Source organism: Bos javanicus, chromosome 24 (genome assembly GCF_032452875.1).
Source record: "Bos javanicus breed banteng chromosome 24, ARS-OSU_banteng_1.0, whole genome shotgun sequence".
In the NCBI taxonomy this organism is placed as follows: Eukaryota; Metazoa; Chordata; class Mammalia; order Artiodactyla; family Bovidae; genus Bos; species Bos javanicus.
The window spans coordinates 34,399,758-34,422,403 of NC_083891.1; the positions used below are offsets into that span (position 1 = coordinate 34,399,758).

Below are 22,646 nucleotides of genomic sequence, written 5' to 3' on the forward strand. Positions count from 1 at the left end.
CATCACCTGGGAACTTAGGGATGCAGAGTCTCAGGCCCCACCCCAGAACTACTGAAGCAGAAGCTGCAATTGAACAAAATCCCCAGGTGATTCACATAAACAGTGAGATTTGAGAATCACTGTTAGAGTTGAGTCAGGGTTCCCCAGAAGAACAGAACCAGTAGGGTGTGTGTGTGTGTGTGTGTGTGTGTGTGTGTGTGTGTGTGTGTGTGTTTATAAATGGAGAGAAAGAGAGAGATTTGTCTTAAAGCTTTGGCTCTTGTGACCTTGGGGACTGGAAACTCTGAAATCTGCAGGGCAGGTGGGCAGGCTGAAAATTTCAGTGAGAATTGATGTTGGAATCTTGAGTTGAAGGCAATCTTGAGACAGGATTTTTTCTTTTCTCAAGGGCCTCAATCTTTTCTCTTTAGGCCTTCAATTGATGGGATGAGGTCCACCCACATTATGATGGAAAATCTGCTTTATGCCAAGTCTACAGGTTCCAGTGTTAGTCACATATAAAGAACACCTTCTAGGACTTCCCTGGCACTCCAGTGATTAGACCCTACCTTCCAATGCAGGAGATACAGGTTCGATCCCTGGTTGGGGATCTAAGATCCCACATGCCTCATGGCCAAAAAAAACCAGAACATAAATAAGAGAAGCAATACTATAACAGTTTCAACAAAAACTTGAAAAATGGTCCACATCAAAAAAATATTTCAAAAATAAATTTAAAATAAGGCATATCTCCTCAGCAAGATCGAGACTGGCGTTTGACCAAACAACTGGGCACCATAGCCTAGCTGTGTTGACAGAAAAAATTAGTCATGACGCCTTTCTAGATGGAAAAGTTAGAGGAACCATCACACTGTTCTAGGTGGAAAACTTAGAGGTCATGGAAGAAGGGGGATAGACCCATGACCAATATGTGAAGTTGGTGAAAGTGGGTCTTCTCTAATGGTCAAATATTCTTTCTAGAATCTACCTCAGCCACGTATGTATCTTCTCAGGCCCCATACGAGGTACCAACACCGCCCAATGCCATAAGCTCCGACTAAAAGTGGTTACTGAGTGCTGGACGTGTGGCTAGGCCAAACTGAGATGTGCTCTAAGTGTAAAACACACACCAGATTTCAAATACTTAGTATTTTTTTTTAAAAAAACTCAATAATGCTTATATTTATTATATGCAGAAATTAAAATATTTTAGGTATAAAAGGTTAAAAAACTATTAAATTTTATTTTGCCCATTTCTTTTACTTTTTTTTAACATGGCTATTGGAAAATTTTAAATTATATATGTGATTTATATGTTATTTCTAGGGCCAGAGCTGCTCTAGACTCTTGCAATCTGTTATGGACAGATTATGAATTGTTATGAATTGTTCTGATATGAATTGTTTCTTCCCTAAAATTCAGATGGTTTAGTTGCTAAGTCATGTCTTGACTCTTTGCAATCCCATGAACTGTAGCCTGCCAGCCTCCTCTGTCCATGTAATTCTCCAGGCAAGAATACTGGAGTGGGTAGCCATCCCCTTCTTCCCTTCTCCAGGGGAATCTTCCTGACCTAGGGATCAAACCAGGATCTCCTACATTGCAGGCAGATTCTTTACCGATTGAGCCACCAGAGAATTCATATATTGAAGCCTTAACCCATCATGCAACTAACTGTCTGACCCACCAGGGAAACCCAAGCATACTGGAATGGGTAGCCTATCCCTTCTCCAGCGGACCTTCCTGACCCGGGAATTGAACCAGGGTCTCCTGCATTGCAGGCAGATTCTTTACCAGCTGAGCTACCAGGGAAGCCCCATATTTGGAGAGAGGGTTTCAAAGAAGTAACTGCAGTTAAATGAGATCATATGAGTTGAGCCCTGACTTGATGGCATTAGTTTCCTTATTGGAAAAAAAAAAAACAAACAAAAACAAAAAAGGAAGAGATACCTGATGCAGATGCACAGAGAAAAGGCCATGGAGAGAGTTCTTACCAGAAACCAAACCCTGCTGACATCTTGATCTTGAATTTCCAGTTTCCAGAATGTGAGAAAATACATTTCAGTTGTTTAAGCCCCTAGTCTGTGATGTTTTGTCATGGCAGCCCTAGCAGGTTAATACACCACTCAAAGTGTGGTCTATGGATCAACAGAACCAGGATGACCTGGGAGCTTGTGAGACATACAGAGTCACAGGCTCCACCCCAGACCATGGGAACCAGAATCTGCATTTTCACAAGGTCCCCATGTGCTTTGAGGAGCCCTGCCCTGGAGAAGGCAATGGCAACCCACTCCAGTACTCTTGCCTGGAAACTCCCATGGACGGAGGAGCCTGGAAGGCTGCAGCCCATGGGGTCGCAAAGAGTCGGACATGACTAAGCAACTTCACTTTCACTTTTCACTTTCATGCATTGGAGAAGGAAATGGCAACCCACTCCAGTGTTCTTGCCTGGAGAATCCCAGGGATGGCGGAGCCTGGTGGGCTGCCGTCTATGGGGTCGCACAGAGTCGGACACGACTGAAGCGACTTAGCGGCAGCAGTAGCAGCAGCAGCCCTGGAAGATGTTTGTCAGGGGTTTCTAAGAAGGATGGGAAAAGGATGTGGGAGAAGTGCGTGGTGGGGTGGGGAAATCAGGAGGCTTTGCCTGGTGACCTCTGCTCTTCAGGGAGAGCAAACATCTAAGAGCCTTAAAATTCAAATCCCCAGCCCAGGGAAGTTTGCTCTTTTTGATCCCAATGATTAGAATCACTGTTTTCAGAACTGGAGAGGCTCCTTCAGAAAATATCGAGTTCACATCCTTAAGGAGTCACTGTGACTGATCCAAGGTCACTCAGAGGAGATGAGAGCCCAGACGCTCCCTGGTGGCTCAGCGGTAAAGAAACTGCCCGCAATGTAGGAGACCCTGGTTCAATTCCTGGGTCGGGAAGATCGCTGGAGAAGGAAATGGCAACCCACTCCAGTATTCTTGCCTGGAGAATTCCACAGGCAGAGGAGCCTGGTGGGCTACAGTCATGAGATAGCAAAGAAGTTGGACATGACTTAGTGATTAAATACAATAGCAACAAGAAAACAGAATCAGGGTCTCCCAACCTAAAGCCTTTTGAGAGAATGCTAAGTCGCTAAGTCATGTCCAACTCTTCGAGACCCCGTGGACTGTAACTCACCAGGCTCCTCAGCCTCTGGGATTCTCCAGGAAAGAATACTGGAGTGTATTGCCCTGTCCTCCTCCAGGGGATCTTTCCCACCCAGGAATCGAACCGCTGTCTCTTACATCCCCTGCTTTGGCAGGCAGATTCTTTACCACTAGCGCCACCTGGGAAAGCCCTTTGCTACTGTTTAATTTAAATATGCATGAGAATTCTGACAAACAGTTCCAGTTCCAAGAGGCTCATGGATCTGAGGGTGTTTGTTTCTTTGTTTGTTTAAATCCAGAGAAGCCGGTCCTGGGCTTTCTTGGGAAAGGAGAGAAAACGGACTGAGTCCCGTGGACCTGCAGGGTGAACACACACTCTAATATTAACCACATGTTCTCTGCACATCTGATGGGGATCCCGTACTTCTCACCGCGAGTTTTCTACTAAAGGTTACCATATGCTGTAGGAATGTTTCACCACCACGAACTGGCCATATAAGCTGAGCGCTTTAAATTACTGCACAGTCAGAGTGAGTTAATCTATGCCTTGATTATCTGTGTGTCTGGCTATCTAAAGACACCCCTGGCATGGAGCTGTAACTCATGACTAACTTGCTAATTTGAAATATAGATGTAAGCCTCCCTTGTAAACACACACACACACACACACACACAGATGTACATTACATTGGAGTTTGCAAATGGGTTGAATGCATTGTCAAGTCTGTCCTCCATTAATTTCTATAGATGCATTGCTGCCTAGGAGCTGGAGAATTATCACGCAGTTGAAAGCAATGGTGGGGAAGCCTATAGAAGGGGAAAACGGGTGGAGAAGATGTTAGAGAGGGACAAATGAGAAATAAGTGAAAATTAACTAGCTATTGCAGCCTGAACTGTAAGTCATTTCAGAGTGGTCTGATTTCTATATAAATCTCAGCTTTGCCTCTTGAGTGAGTGAATAAGCCTGGGCAAGCTGTTTAATCTCTTGTGTGCATGCTAAGTCATTTCAGTCATGTCCAACTCTTTGCGACCCTTTGGACTGTAGCCTGCCAGGCTCCTCTGTCCATGGGATTCTCCAGGTAAGAATACTGGAGTGGGTTGTCTCATTTTACTCATCAGTAAGAATGGGAATAATAAGACTTTTCCTCTAAAATTTCGATGAGAAGATACAGAAAATGCACATGGTAGGGTTTCTGTTAATGTCTACATTCTTTCTTTCCTTCTGTCCTTCTTGTCCTCCTATTGAAACCAAGATGTTGGCAAGATGAGGTTCTTTTCACCTGCCCAGTAAGAGGAGAGATTATGGAAAGACACAATAAGATTGCCTTCAGGGACACTGATTGCTTTGATTTGATTGATTTATTGAGCTATTCAGTACTTTTCATGGTTATCAGAGTATATAATTATGACAAGTGGTAAACAATGATGGTCTATTAATAAAAATCAGCAGAAGGAACAACAATAATAATAATAATGTAATCATAACTGTATGCTGGAAATGTAAGCTGGTGACCTTTGTAGCTGAATGTTTCATATACTATGAATGGACATGTCAGACTGGCCATTTCTGTTGACATAAATTTAAAAAGTAGCACTTGCAGAGAACTTTAGAATCAGTAGGAGATTTCTTTTTCAAATGCCATCAGTATATTTTTAGAATGTCCTTGGCAAATGGGCCTATCCAGGTAAAGCATGTTAAAATATTGTTCTATTATTTCAGCTGTCAAGGACACTTAGATGAGAAATGAAGTCTCCCCCTGTATGATGGGATCCTGCTGGATGCTAGTCAGCTCTGTAGCTCTTTGGCTTCAACTGAAGCAGTTCATTTGGACCAACAAGGGCCATGGTCAAAGCCAGAGGAGAACCACTTGGCTATGAGCCCATCCTGGACTTGGGGATCCAGAGGGTCTCTCTCCAAGGAGTTTTCCATTGGCTTCTTCCAACTTGTCTCCTAAATCATCAGAAAATAAAAATTTATTGGGCCCTTAACTACACGCCAGAAATATATATCAACTCATTCAACCCTTGAAATAATCCTACAAATTAGGAACTATTGTACCATTATACATGTTAAGAACTAAGGCTCAGAAAGGCTAATTAACCAGCCCAAGTTCACCCAACAGAAAACGGTGAGCTGGGAATTGAACTCAAATATGGCAAGATTCTACTGCTTCTGAAATCAGAGACATTTCCTCAGCTCCTTAGAGTTTTAGTTTATATATGGTTTACAAACTCATTCTATTTTCTTGGTATCTTCATTTCCTTCAGGTGAGAAAATATCCAAGATGCTTTTCAAAAGAGTATCAACATCTTCACCTAAATCAGGAATGACTATTCTCTTTTAGCTAAGAAACTTTGGTGATCTCATTCCATTTTGTAAACATTCTTGCATTTTTTTAATACATACATTTCTTCCTCTTTCTCTCAAGTTTCTAAACTCACAAAGCTGCTCCTCAGCCACCATCTGCTACAAATTCATTTATTTGTTTGACTGTCCACTGAGGGTCTGCTCTGAGTCAGGGACTGTGTTCTCCCCTGGAAAGACAAATATTAATAAGTTCTCACTCTCAAGGTGCTCCCAGTCTAGCGGGATGACAGTCATGCAAGCGGACAGTTTCAGTGGAGTTTTACACAGTTCTGGCCACTATTATACACTTCTGTATACTCCAGTCAAAGTTGGGGAAACACATGGGATCCAGCAACGACATCAGTGTGGAAGCACTAGTGAGGTATCAAGGTAGGGGATGAGCTTCCAGTCGGAGCAACAAGAAGAAGAAACGATAGGGCCTGGAGTATTTCAGGAATTGCCTGTGTGACCCTAGAATGTGGGGAGCAGAGGGGCACAGGTGGTGGGAGAAGAGTTAGAAGAAGTCCAAGGCCAGTATGGCAGGCCTCGTGTCCCTTGCTCAAGAGTCTAGACTACCGTGGGCAAGGAGGTGCCACAGAAGTTTTGCAAGGGGACTAACATGATAAGATTCTTCTTTTAGGAAGATCCCCTGGTCTCAAGAAGAGCTATTGCCTAGAAGAGAGAGAGAGAGAGAGAGATGAGAGGGAAACCGACAAGGCTATGCAGTAATCTAGATGGAAGATGGACTTAAGACAATGAAGATGGAGCCACGTTTGAAAACATTTCTGAGTCAGCGTTGTTAGGATGGAGAGTAGCCTGGATGTGCAGGATGTGGGAGCTGAGTTCAGGCGAACTCTGAAATGTCTTACTTGAGAATCTGTTGGATGGTGACAACACTAAATGAAACAAGGCATTTGTAGGAAAAGCAGGTTTGGAAGATTGGGGAATGGGATAGAGAGTGTAAAATATAAAAGAAAAAAACACAAATACTGATGCCTGGGTCCTACTCCCAGGGAGAATTCTGTTCAATTTGCCTGGGATAAGGCCTAAGGGCTTTCCAAGTGATGCTAGTGGTAAAGAACCTGTCAACGCAGGAGACATAAGATCCTTGGGTCAGGAAGATCCCCTGGAGGAAGGCAGGGCAACCCACTCCAGTATTCTTGCCTGGAGAATTCTATGCACAGAGGAGCCTGGCAGGCTACAGTCCATGGGGTCGCATAGAGTCAGACACGACTGCAACAACTTAGCACACACGCATAGCCTAGACATTTATTTAATCTCACGAGGTGATTCTAGTTTGAAGCCAAGTTGAGAACCACTGTTATGAGGAAATAAGAGAAGACAGAATTCTCAGAAATACCACAATTTAAAAGGCAAGAAAAATAGCTCAAGTGTCCCTTAATAGGGTACTAACCAAATAAACTATGTGATTCAAAACTCAGCTCCAGATTTCAGGGAAGATGGAAATCATACTCCACCTCTCTCTTCCCCTGAACGCAGCCATAACCTGAGCAGAATTCATGGAGCAGCAATGTGACTCTGTAAATAGTAGCAGATGGATCCAGAAGGAAGAACAGAGATCAAAGTACCTCTAAACCAAGGGTGACTTTACCAGATTGTCAGCTTCAATGTTGCCCAGTCTGGACAGAAGGTAGCCTGAAACTGGATATGGGCTCCTGGAGAAAGCCTCTTGTTCTGGCTCAAGGAACAGGAAAGAGAATTTTCAAAGAGAGAGAATTTTCCTTTCTCTTTTCTGGTTTCCTTCTGGTTGGATAACTGAGAAGGGAAGCCCAGGAACCAGAAGGTACTGAGGACATGGAAGAGAGGAAGGAGTCTGGGGAAGTGACCTGATAAAATGGCTTATGAATTCTTGGGCTCACTCTTAAACGGCACATGTCTGAACTTGACCCCAAATATTTGAGATGGAAATACACGGGGAGATGGACCATTACTCACATCCCACCCTGACCACCAGGGGGCACACACGCAAGACGGCTTGGAAGAGCGTTGCAAAGACGGAAAGTGGAACTGACATTGAAACCACAACCTGCAGAAGGCTGGTTGGCACTTGTGACCTGAACCCAACTGGGTCAGTTACTTATTAAAGCAAAATAATCAACATTTTCTGTAGGGTTTACGTAAGATCCAGATCAGATCAGATCAGTCGCTCAGTCGTGTCCGACTCTTTGCGACCCCATGAATCACAGCACGCCAGGCCTCCCTGTCCATCACCAACTCCCGGAGCTCACTGAGACTCACGTCCATCGAGTCAGTGATGCCATCCAGCCATCTCATCCTCTGTCCTCCCCTTCTTCTCTTGCCCCCAATCCCTCCCAGCATCAGAGTCTTTTCCAATGAGTCAACTCTTTGCATGAGGTGGCCAAAGTACTGGAGTTTCAGCTTCAGCATCAGTCCTTCCAAAGAAATCCAGGGCTGATCTCCTTCAGAATGGACTGGTTGGATCTCCTTGCAGTCCAAGGGACTCTCAAGAGTCTTCTCCAACACCACAGTTCAAAAGCATCAATTCTTCGGTGCTCAGCCTTCTTCACAGTCCAACTTCACATCCATACATGACCACAGGAAAAACCATAGCCTTGACTAGACGAACCTTTGTTGGCAAAGTAATGTCTCTGCTTTTAAACATGCTGTCTAGGTTGGTCATAACTTTCCTTCCAAGGAGTAAGTGTCTTTTAATTTCATGGCTGCAGTCACCATCTGCAGTGATTTGTTTCCCCATCTATTTGCCATGAAGTGGTGGGACCGGATGCCATGATCTTCGTTTTCTGAATGTTGAGCTTTAAGCCAGTTTTTTCACTCTCCACTTTCACTTTCATCAAGAGGCTTTTTAGTTCCTCTTCACTTTCTGCCATAAGGGTGGTGTCATCTGCATATCTGAGGTTATTGATATTTCTCCTGGCAATCTTGATTCCAGCTTGTGTTTCTTTCAGTCCAGCGTTTCTCATGATGTACTCTGCATATAAGTTAAATAAACAGGGTGACAATATACAGCCTTGACGAACTCCTTTTCCTATTTGGAACCAGTCTGTTGTTCCATGTCCAGTTCTAACTGTTGCTTCCTGACCTGCATACAAATTTCTCAAGAGGCAGATCAGGTGGTCTGGTATTCCCATCTCTTTCAGAATTTTCCACAGTTGATTGTGATCCACACAGTCAAAGGCTTTGGCATACTCAATAAAGCAGAAATAGATGTTTTTCTGGAACTCTCTTGCTTTTTCCATGATCCAGCGGATGGTGGCAATTTGATCTCTGGTTCCTCTGCCTTTTCTAAAACCAGCTTGAGCCCCTGGCTTGGAGAATTTTAAGCATTACTTTACTAGCATGTGAGATGAGTGCAATGGTGTGGTAGTTTGAGCATTCTTTGGCATTGCCTTTCTTTGAGATTGGAATGAAAACTGACCTTTTCCCAGTCCTGTGGCCACTGCTGAGTTTTCCAAATTTGCTGGCATATTGAGTGCAGCACTTTCACAGCATCATCTTTCAGGATTTGGAACAGCTCAACTGGAATTCCATCACCTCCACTAGCTTTGTTCGTAGTGATGCTTTCTAAGGCCCACTTGACTTCACATTCCAGGATGTCTGGCTCTAGATCAGTGATCACACCATCGTGATTATCTGGGTTATGAAGATCTTTTTTGTACAGTTCTTCTGTGTATTCTTGCCATCTCTTCTTAATATCTTCTGCTTCTGTTAGGTCCATACCATTTCTGTCCTTTATCGAGCTCATCTTTGCATGAAATGTTCCTTTGGTATCTCTGATTTTCTTGAAGAGATCCCTAGTCTTTCCCATTCTGTTGTTTTCCTCTATTTCTTTGCATTGATCGCTGAAGAAGGCTTTCTTATCTCTTCTTGCTATTCTTTGGAACTCTGCATTCAGATGTTTATGTCTTTCCTTTTCTCCTTTGCTTTTCACTTCTCTTCTTTTCACAGCTATTTGTAAGGCCTCCCCAGACAGCCATTTTGCTTTTTTGCATTTCTTTTCTATGCGAATAGTCTTGATCCCTGTCTCTTGTACAATGTCACGAACCTCATTCCATAGTTCATCAGGCACTCTATCTATCAGATCTAGGCCCTTAAATCTATTTCTCACTTCCACTGTATAATCATAAGGGATTTGATTCAGGTCACACCTGAATGGTCTAGTGGTTTTCCCTACTTTCTTCCATTTAAGTCTGAATTTGGCAATAAGGAGTTCATGGTCTGAGCCACAGTCAGCTCCTGGTCTTGTTTTTGCTGACTGTATAGAGCTTCTCCATCTTCGGCTGCAAAGAATATAATCAATCTGATTTCAGTGTTGACCATCTGGTGATGTCCATGTATAGAGTCTTCTCTTGTGTTGTTGGAAGAGGGTGTTTGTTATGACCAGTGCATTTTCTTGGCAAAACTCTTATCAGTCTTTGCCCTGCTTCATTCCGTATTCCAAGGCCAAATTTGCCTGTTACTCCAGGTGTTTCTTGACTTCCTACTTTTGCATTCCAGTCCCCTGTAATGAAAAGGACATCTTTTTTGGGTTTAGTTCTAAAAGGTCTTGTAGGTCTTCATAGAACCGTTCAACTTCAGTTTCTTTAGCGTTACTGGTTGGGGCATAGACTTGGATTACTGTGATATTGAATGGTTTGTCTTGGAAACGAACAGAGATTATTCTGTCGTTTTTGAGATTGCATCCAAGTACTGCATTTCGGACTCTTTTATTGACCATGATGGCCACTCCATTTCTTCTGAGGGATTCCTGCCCACAGTAGTAGATATAATGGTCATCTGAGTTAAATTCACTCATTCCGGTCCATTTCAGTTCACTGATTCCTAGAATGTCAACATCCACTCTTGCCATCTCTTGTTTGACCACTTCCAATTTGCCTTGACTCATGGACCTGACATTCCAGGTTCCTATGCAATATTGCTCTTTATAGCATCGGACCTTGCTTCTATCACCAGTCACATCCACAGCTGGGTATTCTTTTTGCTTTGGCTCCGTCCCTTCATTCTTTCTGGAGTTATTTCTCCACTGATCTCCAGTAGCATATTGGGCACCTACTGACCTGGGGAGTTTCTCTTTCAGTATCCTATCATTTTGCCTTTTCATACTGTTCATGGGGCTCTCAAGGCAAGAATACTGAAGCGGTTTGCCATTCCCTTCTCCAGTGGACCACATTCTGTCAGATCTCTTCACCATGACCCACCCATCTTGGGTTGCCCCAAGGGCATGGCTTAGTTTCATTGAGTTAGAAAAGGCTGTGGTCCTAGTGCGATTAGATTGACTTTTTTTTCTGTGAGTATGGTAAGATCCAGAGATTCATAATATTCAAAATGTCCAGAATATGACACAGAACTACTTGTCATATGAAAAACTAGGAAAATCTCAACTCGAATGCTGAGATGACACTAACGATAGAATTACCTGACAAAGACTTTAAAGCAGTTATTATCAAAATCCAAGCATAGAAATAATTACATTAAATGAAAATAGTCTGAACAGATCAATTGGCAGATGGATTTTTTTTTTAAAGACTACCCATGGACTATAGGCTGCCAGGCTCCTCTCCTTGTCCATGGGATTCTCTGGGCAAGAATGCTGGAGTGGGCCAGCATGGCGTACCGGGGGCAGGGCCAGAAGGTGCAGAAGGTGATGGTACACCCATCAATCTCATCTTCAGATACTTGCAAAATAGATCACAGATTCAGGTGTGGCTTTATGAGCAAGTGAATATGCAGATAGAGGGCTGTATCATTGGTTTTGATGAGTATATGAACCTCGTATTAGATGATGCAGAAGAGATTCATTCTAAAACAAAGTCAAGAAAACAACTGGCTCGGATCATGTTAAAAGGAGATAACATTACTCTGCTCTAAAGTGTCTCCAACTAGAAGTGACAGATGTAGTGAGAAATTGTTTGGCAGTACCGTTGGTTTTTTTAGGTGTCCTTTGTTAGAGATGTAGTTCTAAAACATGTATTCATATTGTTCTGCTCTTATGTTATTACCAGATGACAATAAATGCTGTGGGACTGTTTTTATTAAAAAAAAAAGAAGAATACTGGAGTGGGTAGCCATTCCCTTTTCCAGGGGATCTTCCCAACCCAGGGATTGAACCTGGGTCTCTCACATTGCAGGCAGATTCTTTACCATCTGAGCCATCAGGGAAGCCCCAAAATATAAGACATGACATCATAAAACTCCTAGAAGAGACCATAGACAAAACATTCTCTAACATAAATTGTAGCAATATTTTATTAGATCAGTCTCCCAAAGCAAATGAAATAAAAGCAAAAATAAACATATGGGCCCTAATCAAACTTACAAGCTTTTGCACAGCAAAAGAAACCACAAACAAAATGAAAAGACAACCTAAGGCCTGGTAGGAAATATTTGCAAATGATGCAAATGACAAGGGCTTAATTTCCAAAATATACAAATAGCTCACACAACTCAATATCAAAAAAAAAAAAAAAAATCAAAAAATGGACAGAAGACCTAAACAGAAATTTCTCCAAAAAAGATATACAGATGGCTAACAGGCACATGAAAAGATGCTCAACATCACTAATTATTCAGATCAGTCGCTCAGTCGTGTCCGACTCTTTGCAACCCCATGAATCGCAGCACGCCAGGCCTCCCTGTCCATCACCAACTCCCGGAATTCACTCAGACTCACGTCCATCGAGTCAGTGATGCCATCCAGCCATCTCATCCTCTGTCGTCCCCTTCTTCTCTTGCCCCCAATCCCTCCCAGCATCAGAGTCTTTTCCAATGAGTCAACTCTTCACATGAAGTGGCCAAAGTACTGGAGTTTCAGCTTTAGCATCAGTCCTTCCAAAGAAATCCCAGGGCTGATCTCCTTCAGAATGGACTGGTTGGATCTCCTTGCAGTCCAAGGGACTCTCAAGAGTCTTCTCCAACACCACAGTTCAAAAGCATCAATTCTTCGGTGCTCAGCCTTCTTCACAGTCCAACTCTCACATCCATACATGACCACAGGAAAAACCATAGCCTTGACTAGACGAACCTTTGTTGGCAAAGTAATGTCTCTGCTTTTGAACATGCTATCTAGGTTGGTCATAACTTTCCTTCCAAGGAGTAAGCATCTTTTAATTTCATGGCTGCAGAGATATGCAAATCAAAACTACAGTGAGGTACCACTTCACACTAGTCAGAATAGCCATCATCAAAAAGTCTACAAATAATAATGTTAGGAAGGGTATAGAGAAAAAACAACCCTCCCAAACTGTTGGTCAGAATGTAAATTGGTACAGCCACTAAAGAACAGTATGGAGGTTACTTTAAAAGCTAAAAATAGAACTACCCTATGATCCAGCAATCCCACTCCTGGGCATAGATCCAGAAAAGATGAAAACTCTAATTCAAAAAGATACATGCACCCCAATATTCATTGTAGCACTATATACAATAACCAAGATGTAGAAGCAACCCAAGTCTCCATCAACAGATGAATGGATAAAGAAGATGTGGTACATATATACAATGGAATATTACTCAGCCATTAAAAAGAATGAAATAATGCCATTTGCAACAACATGGATGGACCTAGAGGTTATCATACTGAGTGAAGCAAGTCATACAGAGAAAGACAAATATTATATACTATCACTTATATGTAGAATCTAAAAAATAATATACATGATCCTATTGAAAAATCAGAAACAGACATAATAAATTTATGGTTACAAAGGGAAAGGGAAAGAGAGGAATAAATTAGGACTATGGGGTTAACAGGTACACACTACTATATATAAAATAAACAACAAGGACTTACTGTATAGCACAGGGAACTATATTCAATGTCTTACAATAACCTATAATGGAAAAGAATCTGAAAATATATATATATATATAGTTGAATCACTTTGCTATACACCTGAAACTAACACCATATTGTAAATCAACTATAATTCAACTTGAAAACAGAGAAAAAAGTCGATATGATAATGGGAGCAAAGGTCAAAGAGAGAGCCTGGAAGATGCCACAGTGCTGGCCTTGAAGATGAAGGACGTGGGCCCTGGGTCAAGGAAGGCAGGCACCTTCTAGAAATGGAAGCGGCAAGGAAATAGATCCTCCCCTAGAGCTTCGAGGGGGAATACTCTACTGACCCACTGAGTTGAAGATTTCTAATTTCTGGGATAATAAGATAATACATTTGTATCATTCTAGGCCATTGAGTTTGTGCTTCAACAGCCATAGAAAGGGCTTCCCTGGTGGCTCGGCAGTAAAGAATCTGCCTGCTAATGCAGGAGATGAGGGTTCCAGCCAGGGTCAGGAAGATCCCCTGGAGAAAGGAACGGCAAACTGCTCCAGTATTCTTGTCTGGGAAATCCAATGGACAGAGGAGCCTGGCAGGCTACAGTCCATGGGGTCACAAAGAGGCCTATATGACTGAGCAACTAAACAAAAACAACAACAAGCCATAGGAAACTAACACAGCCACAACTTTTCTGCTCTCTCCAGTGCGAAGTATTGCCCAATAACCTCCTCATCGATGCTTCCCGCTCAGGAAGCACAGCTGCCTCTCACATGTCTTCTAAATCGCTGCGGGGGGAAATGAACCACAGATGGCAGAGTTCCATTGTCCTGTGAGGTGTAAAAGATGTGCGTGGCAAAGTAACCCAAGATCTGTCTCCTCTGCACCTCCGGAGGAAATACTGAGTTCTAAGCCCTGTTGGATAAAGATACATGACAGAAAGGACTCGAAAGTCTTATAAAGGACATAAGCAATCATTGCCCTTCGCAGAGATTGAGCAAGATCTGCAGAAACCAAAGCCAACGAGCTTCCTCCTTATCCCCACTGGCAGTGTTATTACCTTTAGCTGGCAGCTGCAAGGCTGAGAAGTTTAAAAGCTGCCCCCGACTCTCGCCCCCCGGCATCATGCCGCTGCCCGACACCTCTCCCACAGCTCAGCGGTGACTGGCAGGACCTGCCCATCCACAGGTCATCCATCAGCCGAGATGTCTGCATGTGGTTTTGCTCCACGTCCATCCTCTTCAAAGCCCCCCAATATGCTTCACATCTAATACGTGTAATAGGTTCACTCCAGTGGAGCTGGCCCACAGAGGGTAACTCCACGTGATAAAAGACCCCATAGCAGGTTGGGTGGCAGGTCCAAAGAGTTGAAGGTCTATAAATTTTTTCCAGCTCTTTCTACTTCAGATGGATGAGGATACTGCCATCACTATCACCACCTTCAGAGAACAGACAGCTTTGGATCTCTGCCAGCTATGACATAAAAATCCACTTACAATTCATTGAAGAAACACTTGAAGAATGTGGATCTCTGACTAGGGAATAGGTCGAAATAAAGCAGTGTAATATTTCTTAGAACCCAAAAGAAAATAGTTACTATTTAAAGCGGGAACTACACAGGATCAGCTTCAAAGAAACATTCACCAGAAGGTGGGATTTCGTTATTGATAAGAGCAATAACAACAATATTTATTGGGCACCTGCTGCAGTGATCCTGTGGGTGTCTTGCTAGCATGAGTTCTGTCCCCTTCCAGGCATGGAGTCTGGGTAGGATTCACCCGCCCCCAGGTCAAGGTGTGAGCCCTGATTGGTTGGAGCCAATCGGGTTAGTTCATCCCCCACTTGCCACAGTGATTGGTTCAGGGATAAGCACTCAATGCAGATCTGAGCCAATCAGCACTTGGCATTTCACACCCACCAGTTCAGGGCATGACAACATATGACCAAATGCAGCTTCATAAGAAGGAAGTCCAAGATTTCGGCTCCATGGTTGAGGGGAACATTCTGTCTTTCTTTTTGACTGTGATGAGAAAGCATGCAGTCCTGCACAGCGAGGGTACCGCCCCCCCGCCCCAGCCCCGCCCCGGCCTTGTGAGAAAGAGGGAGAAAGTCTGGCATGAGATCAACATCTTGGAGGGCCCTGGTGACCTGACTGGACAACTGGGTTAAAACAACCCTGAAGCCTGCCTGCTGGGTTTTCGATGATATGAAGCAATCAACTCCCTTGTTATTTAGGCCAGTGTGTGTGGAGATTTTTTTTCTGTTTACAGCTGAATGCATCTTAACCAATGTACCCACTACAGCCCAAGGGCTGTGTGAGGGATTTCTGAACGATCTGTCTCAGTTAATCTTCACCATGGCCCAGGGACAGAGGTGTCATTCTTCTCTCTTTACAGATGTCAGGTGTTCTATGAAACTGCTGATGAGTGGTGGAGCCAGGATGCTCAGGTCTGTCCATCCCTCAAGCCTCTGCTGTCTGCCACAATCTCTTGGCTTCTCCTGTGAAGAACCTGTGGGCACAGCATTAGGGAGGAGTCTCTACAGTGCTGCAATAATTCTACAGATCAGCCCCAGGAGAGATGGTTCCTATCATCATACAAGCTGCCATATTTTGTATCTGGCATTATGTCTCAGAAGCTGGATGTTTCCTACAAGTATTGGTTGACGTTCAGTGATTCGGTCGTGTCCAACACTTTGTGAGCCCATGGACTGCAGCACACCAGTTTCCTGTCCTTCACTATCTCCCCGAGTTTGCTCAAACTTATGTCCATTGAGTCAGTGATGCCATCTAACCGTTTCATCCTCTGCCGCTCCCTTGGTGGATCACTGTAAAAACAGCAATTAATAAATCCCTCATGACAGAGGCACTGCAGAAAGATCTCAGCTCTTATGGGCATTTTAGGCAGCAGAACTTAATTCCAAGATCTCAAAAGCAACCTTCTGTCTACCAGAAATGGACCTAACCTTAAAATAAACAGAACGGCCGAGAGGAGCTACCCTGCGTCCTAGGTCAGGGGAGGCGACGAGAGGAGTTACCCCGCGTCCGAGGTCAGGGGTGGCAGCCGGGAGGAGCTACCCCACGCCCCTAATCCCGAGGCCAGGGGTGGCGGCCGGAAGGAGCTACCCCACGCCCCTAAGCCCGATGCCAGGGGCGGTGGCCGGGAGGAGCAACCCCACGTCCAAGGAGCTGTGGCTGCGCCATCGCAGGAGGGCCTAGAGGAGCTATCCCATGTTGAAGGTCAAGAAGGGCGGCGGTGAGTAGATACCCCTCGTCCAAGGTAAGGAGCAGCGGCTGCACTTTGCTGGAGCAGCCGTGAAGAGATACCCCACGCCCAAGGTAAGAGAAACCCAAGTAAGACGGTAGGTGTTGCAAGAGGGCATCAGAGGGCAAACACACTGAAACCATACTCACAGAAAACTAGTCAATCTAATCACACTAGGACCACAGCCTTGTCTAACTCACTCTATGAAACTAAGCCATGCCCGTGGGGCAACCCAAGACGGGCGGGTCATGGTGGAGAGATCTGACAGAATGTGGTCCACTGGAGAAGGGAATGGCAAACCACTTCAGTATTCTTGCCTTGAGAGCCCCATGAACAGAGAGCCCCATGAACAGTATGAAAAGGCAAAATGATAGGATACTGAAAGAGAAACTCCCCAGGTCAGTAGGTGCCCAATATGCTACTGGAGATCAGTGGAGGAATAACTCCAGAAAGAATGAAGGGATGGAGCCAAAGCAAAAAGAATACCCAGCTGTGGATGTAACTGGTGATAGAAGCAAGGTCCGACGCTATAAAGAGCAATATTGCATAGGAACCTGGAATGTCAGGTCCATGAGTCAAGGCAAATTGGAAGTGGTCAAACAAGAGATGGCAAGAGTGAATGTTGACATTCTAGGAATCAGCGAACTGAAATGGACTGGAATGGGTGAATTTAACTTAGATGTTGGAGAAGACTCTTGAGAGTCCCTTGGACTGCAAGGAGATCCAACCAGTCCATTCTCAAGGAGATCAGCCCTGGGATTTCTTTGGAAGGAATGATGCTAAAGCTGAAACTCCAGTACTTTGGCCACCTCATGTGAAGGGTTGACTCATTGGAAAAGCCTCTGATGCTGGGAGGGATTGGGGGCAAGAGGGGAAGGGGACGACAGAGGATGAGATGGCTGGATGGCATGACTGACTCGATGGATGTGAGTCTGAGTGAACTCCGGGAGTTGGTGATGGACAGGGAGGCCTGGCGTGCTGCGATTCATGGGGTCGCAAAGAGTCGGACACGACTGAGTGACTGATCTGATCTGATCTAAGAAGTCACTTAAAATTGACTTTGTTTTCCTATTTGAAAGCGGAGAGTTAATGACATGAATCTAATTCACAATGGTTCATTTCCTTTCCCTTCAAAGATTTTTTTCTTGTAAAAAATCAACCTTAATAATCACCACTTAAGTTAGATCACTATATAATTTACTGTTGATATTTATAACTCTTATATTAAGGAAATTCCAGCACAAAAGCTTATCAACTGTCTACTTTCTCTCAACCTTTTCATTCAACCTTTCAAATATTATCAGGTTCATATCTTGTCTTGGCTACAATGTAATGGTGGAGGATATAAATCAAGGCTAAAACCAAATTCCAGGGACTTCCCTGGTGGTCCAGAGGTTGAGAATCCACCTTGCAATGAAGGGGACACCAGTTGGATCCCTGGTCTTGGAAGATCCCACACACCGAGTCTGCACGGCACAACTACTGAGCCCACGTACAGCAGCTACTGAGCCCACGTGCCCTAGAGCCCGTGCTCCACAACGAGAGAGCCACCGCCATGAGAAGGCTGCACCCGCAGCTAGAGAGAAGCCCCCAGGCTCCACAACTAAAGACAGCCCGCACAGTATGAAGACCTAGTGCGGACAATAATAAATAAATAAAAGTAAATAACAACTAAAAAAAAACTGAATTCCAGGGACTTCCTTGTGGTCCACTGGTCAAGCATCCACCTTCCAATGCAGGGAACTCGGTTCAGTTCCTGGTCAGGGAACAAAGATCCCACATGCCTCGGAGCAACTAAACCCACACACCACAACTACCGAGCCTGTGCACTGCAACTAGAGAAGCCCATGCACTGCCATGAAGACCCAGCACAGCCAATAAATTTAAAAATTGAGTTGATTGCTTTAAAAAGAAAACTGAACTCCACCTTCAGAAACTCCACTCGGTCTAGTGCAGTGGTCTCCTATCTGTTTCTGATCATTTGCTGCATCAGTTTAAAAAGAGTCAGACACAGTTGAGTGACTGAGCACGAGCATTTTATAGCACAGGGACCTAGATTCAATATCCTCTGACAAATCATAATAGAAAAGAATATGAAAAAGAATATGTGTGTGTGTGACTGAGACATTTTGCTGTATAGAATAAATTAACACAACATTGTAAATCAACTATTGGTCGATAAAATTTAAATAAATAAATGAGATATTTTAAAAAATCAAGCAGATACCCCCAGCTTATGTAATTTTATTTATTAATCATACACATATCCTACCATATATAATAGTGATCTGTTACATATGTGTATATATGTGTAAATGTAGATACACATATAATAAAACATACTTATATTTATGTAAATACATAAAATATTTGGGCTTCCCAAGTGGCGATTATTGTAAAAAAATCTGCCTGCCAATGCAGGAGATGTTAAGAGATGCAAATTCAACCCTTGAGTCAAGAAGATCTCCTGGTGGAGAGGATGGCAACCCACTCCAGTATTCTTGCCTGGAAAATCCCATGGACAGAGGAGCCTGGAGGGCTACCTTCCACGGGGTCGCAAAGAGTCGGACATGACTGAAGCGTCTTAGCACACATGCACAAAATAATATATACTTTCACAAACAAAACATACACAATATAAACAGGAGGCAATAAACAACATAAACAAAAATTATAATATTTTCTCCCCTTTCCCCACCATGAATCCTCTTCCTTACCCTCTGGGATGCTCAAATCTTTGGGGGTTTGGAAGCTATTGAGCTTGTGGATAAGAAAGACTTGTAAGCAAATAATTTGCATACAATGTGATAAGTTCTGTAATTGGAAAGTTTAAAGTGCGCAGAAGGAGTGGGGGCCTCTGCTGAGAAGAAGGAGGAGGAAGTCTTCATGAAGACGGTGACCCAGGGAGACTTGAAGGGTGATGAGACTTTGCAGGTAGGCTTGGGGACCAAGGATGCTTTTCAGGCAAAGAAAACAAGCTTTTGAAAACACATTATTATGAAAGAGGAAATAACGTCTGCAGAGAATTAGGAGCAACTGGGTATGGTTTCAGCATAGAGTTCTGTTGGTTAAGGAACTGTTGGTTAAAGGAAGAGTTAAGTGTGGTGAGAAGAGAAGATTCTAGGACATGCAGAAGAGCTGAAGCCCAGGAAACAATGTGAACCTGAACCTCGACCTTGCTCTCATTTACATATTAGCAAGATCTCTCCTATAGAGGAGGAAATTCTAAGTGAACTCTCATAATATTGAATTAAAGCAGTAAATTACAGTATAGATTAATCTGTCCAAATAGTATGTGTTCTAGGATTACCCAGATGGTTTAACATTAGAAAATTTATTAACATGGAAATTTAGATTACTTTTTTAATAAAAATATTCATCCCAAGAGATATTAAAAATGTATTCAATAGATGTCCAACTTAGAGAACTGGGACACTCAGACAATAAAGAGTATCTATCTTAAACACACAGTCCAACATCATATAAAAAGTGTTTCCATTAAAGTCAGAAATAAAACAAAAATACCAAACACTAGCATTATCATCTCATATTGATGGCTCAGCGGATAAAGAATCCACCTGCAATATCGGAGACATGGGAGACTTGGGTTTGATCCTTGGGTCAGGAAGACCCCCTGGAGGAGGGCATGGCCATCTACTTCAGTATTCTTGCCTGGAAAATCCCTTGGACAGAGAAACCTGGCGGGCTACAGTCCACAGGGTCTTCAAGAGTCAGACACGACTAAAGCAACTTAGCAGGTGCACACACAGCCTTGTTCAGCCAGCCCTCGCCCTCCGCTGCTGCAGACTATCCCCTGGAGGGGGCCAAGGCCTTGAACAGGCATCTAAGTTGCCAGAGAGAAAATTCTTCTTGAGTCTTAATACATCCTTCAGACTTTGGGTCTGAGACTTTGCCCTGATGCCTCCTGTCAAATGAGGGTGGAGCCTTGGGTACCTAAAGCCGCTACAGTGGCTGGCACTGTGGGGAAGGCCCTAAACCCTCCTCATCCCCCCGAAACCCTCCTTGTCCCCATCTCAAAGGCCCCATCTGGGTGACATCCCACTCATGCCTGCTGCTGCTGCTGCTAAGTCGCTTCAGTCGTGTCTGACTCTGTGCAACCCCATAGACGGCAGCCCACCAGGCTCTGCCATCCCTGGGATTCTCCAGGCAAGAACTCTGGAGTGGGTTGCCATTTCCTTCTCTAATGCATGAAAATGAAAAGTGAAAGTGAAGTCGCTCAGTTGTATCCGACTCTTAGCGACCCCATGGACTGCAGCCTACCAGGCTCCTCCGTCCACAGGATTTTCCAGGCAAGCGTACTGGAGTGGGGTGCCATTAATTCCAAATCTGTATTTGAAATCACTCTTTGTTGCAGGCCTGACTTGGGATTTTGGCAACCATTTCTGGTCATGATTTCTGTTTCCTCCTGGTCCTCAAGTCCCCAGGTGGTAAAGAACCTCTGGGTTCCTAATACCTGGAAAAGACCCAATCTGTGCCCCTGGGTGTGGAACAACAGCAGGACGGGTCTTAGGGAGGTGGTTAGACAGAAAAACATCCATCTCTTCCCCACCAGTCACTGTGCCTCCCACCAGCCAGAGGCTCCTTGACATCTGAGGTGGAGGAAGTGGGGTGACCCGGTAGAGTGACTAGCGGGAAAGGCAGACTGGAGGCCACCAGAAACCAGCCCGGCTCTGAGATGTCGCGGATGACTAGGTCGGGGCCAGCTCCTCAGCGCCACTGGCTCCTCCAGCAGGGCAGCTGGAATAATGACTGAGGTGACAGCCCTGAGCCTGGCAGACCCTCTTCAGAGGGAAGTGGGGGAGAAGGCTCCTTGCATTGCAAAGGAGCCTGCGTGACAGCCTCTGAGAGCACCAGCGAGCGCTCACAACCAGCTCCTCTGAGGAGACCCACGGGGAGGCTGGGCGGGGGGCCGGGGGGAGCCCACCTCTTCTGAGTTAGGGTTACACCAGCCGAGCGGCTCTGCCCTCCCAGCCCCCTCCCCTCAGACACTGAGCCCATTGTTGACGATCTGGCAGTTACTCCAGCATGGCTCAAATCTGGCACATCCTCAAGACCTTTCCTGGTCAGATCAGGTGACCCGCTTCCCTGAGCCCACAGAGAAAGGAAGGATTAGCTGCCACCTCCCCTCCCCCTAAGAGGCAGGTGAGAGTAAATCCATTTAACTGACCAGTTTACAAATAAAACAGAAGCTATAAAAGCCGCCTTTGTTCCACTGAGGCAGCCGGCCTGATGGGGAGGTTAGATTAGCAATTTGCCCTTTGTCAGAGCGGTTAGCAGAGCCTCATTGTTTTCATGTTTATTTATCAATTTGCATCTTCTAACAGCTTCAGTCCAACTCCCAAGGCCCCAGTTCTCCCGTGTCCCTGCTCATTTTATGTCCTCTGCCAGGGGCCCAACGAACCTGGATTAGGGCACCCCCCAGGGTGGAGCTCCGGCAAGCCTTTCCTTCTGTTCCTGTTCAAACTGGCCATCCCCCTGCCACAGAGAGGAAGTGACTGCCCAGGTAGAAGGACGAAAAGATGGTTCATCCAGATAAAGGGACCCTTCTCCCCACCTGTACACATGCCATCTCGAATGCAGAACGCCGCTCTCCATCGAGATCGAGAATAAATAGAGTCCTAGTTTTGATGCCAGCCAGTCCCCGGGTGGCTGGGCAGGTATCATCATACCTGGGCGTTTCCTTTCGATTTTGCCAAGGTTCTGAAGGCCCTGAGACAGGGTGGGGATGATCTCCGCAAAGATGACACTATGCTGGACAGAGTTCTCTAGAGAGACTGACCAACAGTTATCACGTCCTTCCCCAAAGATTATATATTAAGTACCTAGTTGTACAGGGCTTCCCAGGTGACTCAGTGGTAAAGAATCCATCTGCCAATGCAGAAGATGTAAGAGACGCGGGTTCAATCCCTGGGTCAGGAAGATCCCCTGGAAAAGGAAATGGCAACCTGCTCCAGTATTCTTGCCTAGAGAATTATATGGACAGAGGAGCCTGGTGGGTCCATGGAGTTGGTAAGAGTCAGACACGATTGCGCACATATGCACCTAATTGTAGGTGAATCCTACAAGGAGAACTATACCATCTCAATACCTGCCCGTCTAGGATATTTCGGCCCAAGACTTTTACAGTACTACTA

The 22,646-nt window shown here is 44.6% G+C and overlaps 1 pseudogene; it reads left to right on the plus strand.

Moving 5' to 3' along the window:
* The first annotated feature begins 11,061 nt into the window (after positions 1 to 11,061).
* Positions 11,062 to 11,437, plus strand: LOC133237385 (small nuclear ribonucleoprotein E-like; annotated as a pseudogene).
* Positions 11,438 to 22,646: the final 11,209 nt, after the last annotated feature.